A 7,932-nucleotide genomic window follows, 5' to 3' on the forward strand; every position below is an offset into this window, starting at 1 on the left:
TGCCATGTGACTCTGGATGGCTTTAATTCAGATGTTGAGTTTGCAAATGCCCTAAATCCCTTTTTTTCTCGATTTGACACATTTGCTTTCAGTAATAATATATCTGAACTGAAGCTTAAACTTGAAGACAATAAGCATTTTAACATAGATCAGAGGGAAGTGGAAAAGGCCTTTTGTTTAGTAAAAATAAATAAGAGTCATGGACCTGACAACATCTGCGGTCGTTTACTTAAACTTTGCGCAAAATAACTTAGCCCTGTGTTCCACTACATTTTTAATATGTCTTTAAAGACACAGTATGTGCCAAAGGTGGAAGGATGCTGTGGTAGTCCCTGTTCCCAAATCCAGAGGCCCCAAAACTCTTAACGATTTTAGACCAGTTGCACTTACATCAATTCTAATGAAGACATTGTAAAAACTAGTCAGAGCAGAAATCTTAAGGAAGACTGAGCATGCACTCGATCCCATGCAGTTTGCTTACAGGCCACACAGAGGAGTGGAGGATGCCACGGTCACCTTATCTGACTTACTTTTTAAACACTTGGAGGGAATTGGATCTCATGCTAGACTTTTATTTGTTGATTCTTCCTCTGCTTTTAACACAATTCAACCTCATATTCTAATTGGCAGACTTTTAGAACAATTTGAAATAAGCAATAATCTTATGGGCTGGATTCTTGATTTTTTAACCAATAGGACACAAAGAGTGAGGGTGAATGGGACCTTATCTGATCAAGTCAGCTCCTCCACTGGCTCCCAACAAGGATGTGTCCTTTCACCACTATTATTTATACTTTACACTAATATGTGTCAAAGTAGGTGGGAAAATAGGACTATTTTAAAGTATACAGATGACTCTGTAATTGTTAGTAGGCTCCAGGACAATGAGACGAGCCACGGCCCTGTCATTGACGACTTTGTCAGGTGGTGTGAGGAGTCCTATCTACAACTGAACATAAGCAAAACCAAGGACATGATCATTGATCTTAGAAGACATCCCCACATACATGAAGTTTTAACAATCCAGAATCAGAAAGTAGAATTTGTGCAATCATAGAAATATCTCGGGACAATTATTGACTCAAAATTGAGCTCTGATCCAAACTGTGAAGCTGTGTGCAAAAGGGGGCACCAGTGTTTGTACCGTCTTAGGAAATTGTCCTATTTTAACATTGACAAAACCATGACCCAGAGATGTGTCTGTTGTTTGTGTTTATTTTTAGTGTCAGGATGGAACCCTTGTCTTTTTCTCTGAAAACAGAATCTACCTACGGGTACAAATAAATAACCTGAACCTGAGATCGAGCAAAACAAGAATAGAGACAAGTCCCTTGTCAGAGGCTATTAGAATGTCATTTGTGACTTTAACCAGAGCTGTCTCTGTGCTATGATGTGTTCTAAAGCCAGACTGAAAATCTTCAAATAAATCATTGTTTTTTAAGTAATCACACAACTGTTTTGCGACTGCTTTCTCAAGAATTGTTGATAGGAACGGAAGATTAGAAATAGGTCTATAGTTGGCTAAAACCTCTGGATCGAGGTTGTGCTTTTTAAGAAGCGGTTTTATCACTGCTACTTTGAATGATTGTGGAACATAGCCTGATAATAAAGACATATTCATAATATTTAATAAAGAAGTGCTAATTAATGGAAAAACTTCCTTCAACAGCTTAGTTGGAATCGGGTCTAAGATACACGTTGATGGTTTAGAAGAGAGAATCATTGAATTTAATTGTTAGGTTTATGGCTGAAAAGCATTCTAGTTTAGTAACAATTGTATCGTTAAAAAAGCACATAACATCATTGCTACTGAGTGCTATGGGAATAGAAGGCTCAATCGAGCTATGGCTCTCTGTCAGCCTGGCTACAGTGCTGAAAAGAAATCTTCCATTATTCTTATTCTCATTTATTAATGAAGAGTAGTAAGCTGCTCTCGGTTTACACAGTGCTTTCTTATATTCATTGGCCGTGTCTCAATTCAGGGTTGTATCCTTCGGGGTACGCAGCCTATGCGGTCGACGCAGGATGCGGTCGACGCAGGACGCGGCCGACGAGACCGCGTAGGCTGGACCGAGCGGCCTACGAAATGAGACGGTCTAGCCTATGGAGCGCTTCGTATTTACGTCACGTGATACTCGCTGTTCGGTTGCGTTGCTCCAGCAGCCTACTAGCAAGTTAGCTGAAAAAGATCCAGAAACTTTACTTTTACATCTTTTGGAGATCACCGTCGGAGATTAAATAAAGAGAACCATGGCCAGGTAAATAAGATGAAGCTGTTCCTTTAGCCCCCAGTAATTTTACATTAGTAAGTTAACAAATTCATTAAATATAGCTGATGTAATTTATTCATATTATTTCATATTTAAAATAAGTCTTAATTTTCCTGTATAAAACAATATGTTTTTTAAATGAACAAAAGCATGTTGTATAGATTGATTGTTAACAATATTAGTGTTCTAATCTTAATAGCTGTGATTATAACAGTTTATATTCTATTTCTTCCCCTAAACCTGCCCAGATGATGTCCCACTGACCCCAGGTCAGCACCTCCAGGTCCATCACCACCGTGACCCCCCGCTCTGCTGAAATACACAATTAAACATTTTCTATGACCTATTTTTTGTATTAATAAAATTAAACTGAATACAGTTTAATGACCTAGAGATATCCTATTATTCCACTGCTTATGTACACATGTTGTAAATAATGGTTACAACCTAAGTAAATGAAATAAACAATGTGTTTAACAATTACAATGTAATATTGTATTTTTATCTTATCACAAAGTAGAGGTAAGAATATATCCATCCTCTCTCTACAGCTTCATGTCTTCTATTATTATAACTTTCATCATTGAGACAGAGGAAATCAATCATGTTATTTAACATCACCAGCAGTAACACAAATATCAGCAAAAGTGTGTTTATCAAGTTGTTTATTTGTATTATATGTGCAACAAGTATATACTGTAGAAGCAGCTGTTTGGGGAATCAGACAGACTCAAGCTATAATCGATAAATATCTATTAAAAGAAAGGACAGATACAAAATCAAATTCTGAAAGTAAGACAAGTCTGTAGGACGGCAGTAAGCAGAGGTCTGGGTGGAGGATGTTCCTGATCGCCGTTTTGCTTTCTTCAGCACCACGGGGGGTCCAGGTGGATGGCAGCTCTGTCCTGATGATCCGCTGTGCACTTTTCAGATTAGGGGTCCTTCTCCAGCAGATCCATTTCTCCAGAATTGTCCTAATTACAGAGAAAAAAGTGAATTAATCATATTAAACACAGAGTTGCAAAAGCATTATTGCAAAATGTAACTAAGCATTTCAGACAAACAATCCCTAAAGGATCATTTAAAATGATGTACTGTTCTGGTTTTTAAAAAACTAAAAGAGAAGAAGTGACAGTCACACGTGCATCCCTTAGACAGCACAAACAAAAATCAAGCAAAAGGCTGCTGTCTATTTTTGATTATCTTATTATTATGGGATTAGAATAAATTAAATAAACTTTAACCTAAATAAAAGATGATCAAATCTGGTGGAAATATTTAAAATAGGCTTTTATTTTAGCCCTACCTCAAAGCAGCATGAGCTGAATAAAAATATTGTAATGTTGTCCCAAAATTTAATAAACAGTAAAACATTGGAACATGTCAGAGAAATAAATAAAGCAAACAGCAGCTACACGTCAGGGTAGCATTTTATAAATCCCACCGTACTGTAGACTATACCGGTCTAAAGGTTTTCACTTTGGTCTATTTATGTAATATAAAGTATAACTTATCTATAACAGAGCCAAGATCTCTGTATGACTTTAGTAAACTTCTGAATTTAATTAAAAAATAAGTGTAAACAGCAGTGCAGTACGTCCAGCTAGCTAGTTAGCGTCACATATGTATCCATATTATTTAATGAAAATGTACGTTTTAATGCCCCTTGGGTTTGACGTGTGTGACGTCAGTTAATTTAAAGTAAGTTAAAACCCAATACTCACATTTATTAGTGATTCCTCCGCTTGCGGCTGCTTTTAAATCCACTCTGCTGGGGAGACCGGAAGCCATTTAATTTGAAAAAAACTCCCTCTTCCCTGCGCGCATTGCACCCTGGAATATGGTAGGCCGCGGAGTGTACATCAGATGTATCCTTCAAATTGGGGAAAAGTAGGCTGCATTCGTGGGCCGCATTCGGAGGAGTCTCGTCTTTTTTTAAATAGGGACAGCCTTCTTTCGGCGGAAGTGATGTGTGCGGTCTACGAATGCACCCTTCGAAGGTTGCAACCCCTGAATTGAGACAGCCATTGAGAGTAATATGCCAAATTAAACGAGATTTTTCATGTTTAGTGGAACGCCATATCCTTTCAAGTTATCTCGACTTTTGCTTTATTTTACGGGTTTCGGCATTATGCCATGGAGCTAATCTGTGTTGTTTTATTTTCTTCTTTTTCAAAGTAGCAACAGAGTCTAATTTTATTTGCAGCGCATCTGTAGCACTATCAACAACATGATCAATTTGGGGTGGTGTACATTTTGTATAAGTTTCCTCCCTTACATGCAGACATGCTATCGAGTTAAGTATTGGTGGAATCTCTTCCTTAAATGGGGCTATAGCACTAACAGATAGGTTTCTGCTGCAGGAGCTTTTGACTAATGCTTTGTAGTCTATTAACAGCACTTCAAAAGTTACTAAGAAATGGTCAGATAAAGCAGGATTATGCGGTTCGACTAATAGTTGCTCAATTTCAATACCATAAGTCAGAACAAGGTCGAGAGTGTGATTAGAGTGTGAGCAGAGTTGTGTTACTTCTATGAAATGTTTGGCCATCAACAATTATATTAGCCATGCCCAAATAAATACTGTATTGTTATGTGTCTATCATTCTTGTGACTTTGAAACCAACGGTGCTAGTGAACTGTGAGCGCGGAACCTCACAGCGGCGGAGAAACTGTGGAGCGCTTACACCAATAGTGCCTCTTAAGCGCATAAAGGTGCGCCGCATTTGCGCTTCAATGGCATGCAATCTACCCACACTACCTTTGCGATCGACGTATTTGGCACCCCCGATCGACATGATCAATATACAGGGCTTACTTTGTAGACGTTAGACAAGTCTTAACGAGGTCCACCTGTTGCAAGCTAATTGAACACAGGTGCAAGCATTAGCTGAGGCTGCACCTGCCTTGTTGATTGGCTGCCTGGTGGTAATATGTGTCAGTATTAAAGCCCTGTCTCATGCTTCATTGCCAAGTGCTCTCCACCTGCAGTGAGTTTGATTTTACAGAATGGGAATCCTATGAGCACCTATCACAGCTGTATTGGTTGTCACAGCACCTGCTGATGCTCAAATATAGTGATGGCGAGATGAAGCCTTATGAAGCTTTGAAGCTTTCCAGCCAATTGGTTCGCAAAAGGGTTCATCTCATGAGGCTTCATCATGGGCTTCATTTGAACACAAACCCCCCTGTTGGTCAAAGTGTGTAAAACAGGCAGATTGGACATCTCAACAGTGTGCTCTATCTCATACCGAGTTCCCAATGAGTAAAGCCTTAGAATAACTCTAAACAACGAACATAAAATCATATTTTCATGTTAACAATATTGTATTTATTACAGTTTAATGATTGTGAACGAAAATCCTAAGGAGGCTGGTAAACATTGCAAAGAGGGATTTGTATTCCTTAATAATATTCGTAAACTTAACCATGTTGTAGCCTGAGAAAGGCTAAACCATACATATCAAAGAATACATTTATTAACTACATTATCTCATTTAGCTGTAGCTTTTATAAACAACAACAAATACGTATTGTTCAGTCGTTGAACCAGGGACCCTGTGGTCATGAGTCAACTGCTTTCCAGCTGAGCCACAGCACACACACTAAAGCTCCCTGAAAACACTGCAACATATGTATTCCTGTATTTATTGATGTTTTTATTCCTACATTTATTTATGCTTGTATCTATTTATAGCCTACTTATGACATGTTCCGACCTCTATATGAGTGAGGGTCTGAGCTCTCTTGATTCCATCGTGTCACCGGGCCCGGGTACAGGAGGGGTAATATGGTTCTTAGTATACATCCATGGGTATTATGAGCGTTGTGGTTCAACGGTTCAACCGATCTGAATCGCTTCCTGAAGCAGTCACGTGGTATCGACAGGCAGCGAGGCTTCGTTTGTCATCGGTGACGTCACTGGCCCAAAACGATACAAGCCTCAGTACATGCTTCACAAAAAGCTTCGGGGATTACTCGACACACGCTCCGAAGCCTCGGCGCAATACATAACATCACTACTCAAATAGTTGTGGCAAAGAAAGTTATCTCATCTCCTCACATTACCAGCAGTCATGTACAACAGGATGATACGCAAGAGAAAAGGCGCTGGTGTTTACCTGGCTGCAGCTGTTATTCTGACGTGTTATTTTGCACAAACTTTAGACTGTTATCGTCTGAAGAAAACAGAAAGACGAGATGGGAGAAAACATGCCGATACAACAAATGGGTTCCAAGAGGGGACAATTGTTTTCGGGAGAGCTTTTGAAAAAGGGTCAGGACTTGATTCTCAAGTCACAGACGGGACCAAGAAGTCATCCTCAAACGCTTATGAGGAGGATGAAGGTGATTATCAAGCAGACGATGCAGGTAAAAATATTTGTATTACGTATTGAAGGGTTTGTTGTTTTGCTTGAATTGTTTTGCATCTCTTTAAAGTACAAACTATTTTAAAATATGTATGTTATATTCGCCTTCAGGCTTGATGAGCCCAACACAAGTCGCCAGTCCCAAAGACTCATCATGGAAGAGCATGTCACCCTCACTGCAGTGTGGTCCGGGCCAGTTGAAGTTCAGAGCGGTGGAACCAGGAGCATCACAATTAGCAGTAGAACAAGGTAAATTAATAGCCATAATATCCTAAATGTAGACTTGATTTATCTCTACCAATGATATAAAGACTGAACCTTTTTACCCCACAGGAAATGCACCTCCAATGCCTCTGTCCCAGGTCCCGTCTACCTGTGGCTACAGCATGCAGAGGAACTTGCATGCATTTGTCATGTTGGTTCCCTATGATGGCTGCAACATGGTTCAAGAGGTAATGTGAAACTGATTTAAAGAGTGAGGAAGTGAGTTTAAAAAAACGATGGCTAGTGCTGTGAATTGTTATAGTCATGAATGGTTTAACGAGAGCCAAACAAATTAAATGTTTAATCTTCATCATATTGATCTCAAGCAAAAATGTGTTTTCAGCTTTTCAAATGCGAGTTGTTTTTTGCTTGCTTTCAAATGTACTGATTAACTATGTTTTTTGGATGGGGACCGACATCCAAATATGTTGCATCATGATGATCTATTCAGAAGATATAGCATGAGATTAATCTTTTGCCTTGTACAGTCGGTTTGTAACATTGACAGGTTTGTGTGATTCCTTGCTGTTTCTAATTGTATGTTTTTCTCCCAAAGGGTGGAAGTTATGTATTCCCGATGCGTTGGCAAGGAATTCCAGTATCTCTCTAGTGTTCCAAACCTGCCTCACTTCCTGCCTCACTTCCTGCCTCACTCCTGCTTCCAAAACGACTTTCCCCAATTCCCCTGTAGCTCAGATGCCTCAATACCCTCAGCTTCCTCAATTCCCTGAGATGCCTCAGATGCCTCAATTCCCTGAGATGCCTCAGATGCCTCAATTCCCTGAGATGCCTCAGATGCCTCAATTCCCTGAGATCCCTCAAAACCCTGAGATGCCACACAACCCTGAGATGCCTCAATTCCCTGAGAGGCCTCAATTCCCTGAGAGGCCTCAATTCCCCGAGAGGCCACAAAACCCCGAGAGGCCACAAAACCCTGAGAGGCCACAATACCCTCAATATCCTCAGATGCCGCAAAATCCTCAATTCCCTCAAAACCCAGAGAAGCCTCAAAAACCCAGAGAAGCCTC

The 7,932-nt window shown here is 39.8% G+C and overlaps 1 long non-coding RNA gene across 1 annotated transcript; it reads left to right on the top strand.

Moving 5' to 3' along the window:
• The first annotated feature begins 6,785 nt into the window (after positions 1-6,785).
• Positions 6,786-7,540, top strand: LOC139432908 (uncharacterized). Its single transcript, XR_011642490.1, has 3 exons — positions 6,786-6,889; positions 6,974-7,092; positions 7,461-7,540. It is a non-coding gene; the product is annotated as an uncharacterized lncRNA (long non-coding RNA).
• The last annotated feature ends 392 nt before the right edge of the window (positions 7,541-7,932 follow it).

This window comes from Pseudochaenichthys georgianus, chromosome 22, assembly GCF_902827115.2.
Source record: "Pseudochaenichthys georgianus chromosome 22, fPseGeo1.2, whole genome shotgun sequence".
In the NCBI taxonomy this organism is placed as follows: Eukaryota; Metazoa; Chordata; class Actinopteri; order Perciformes; family Channichthyidae; genus Pseudochaenichthys; species Pseudochaenichthys georgianus.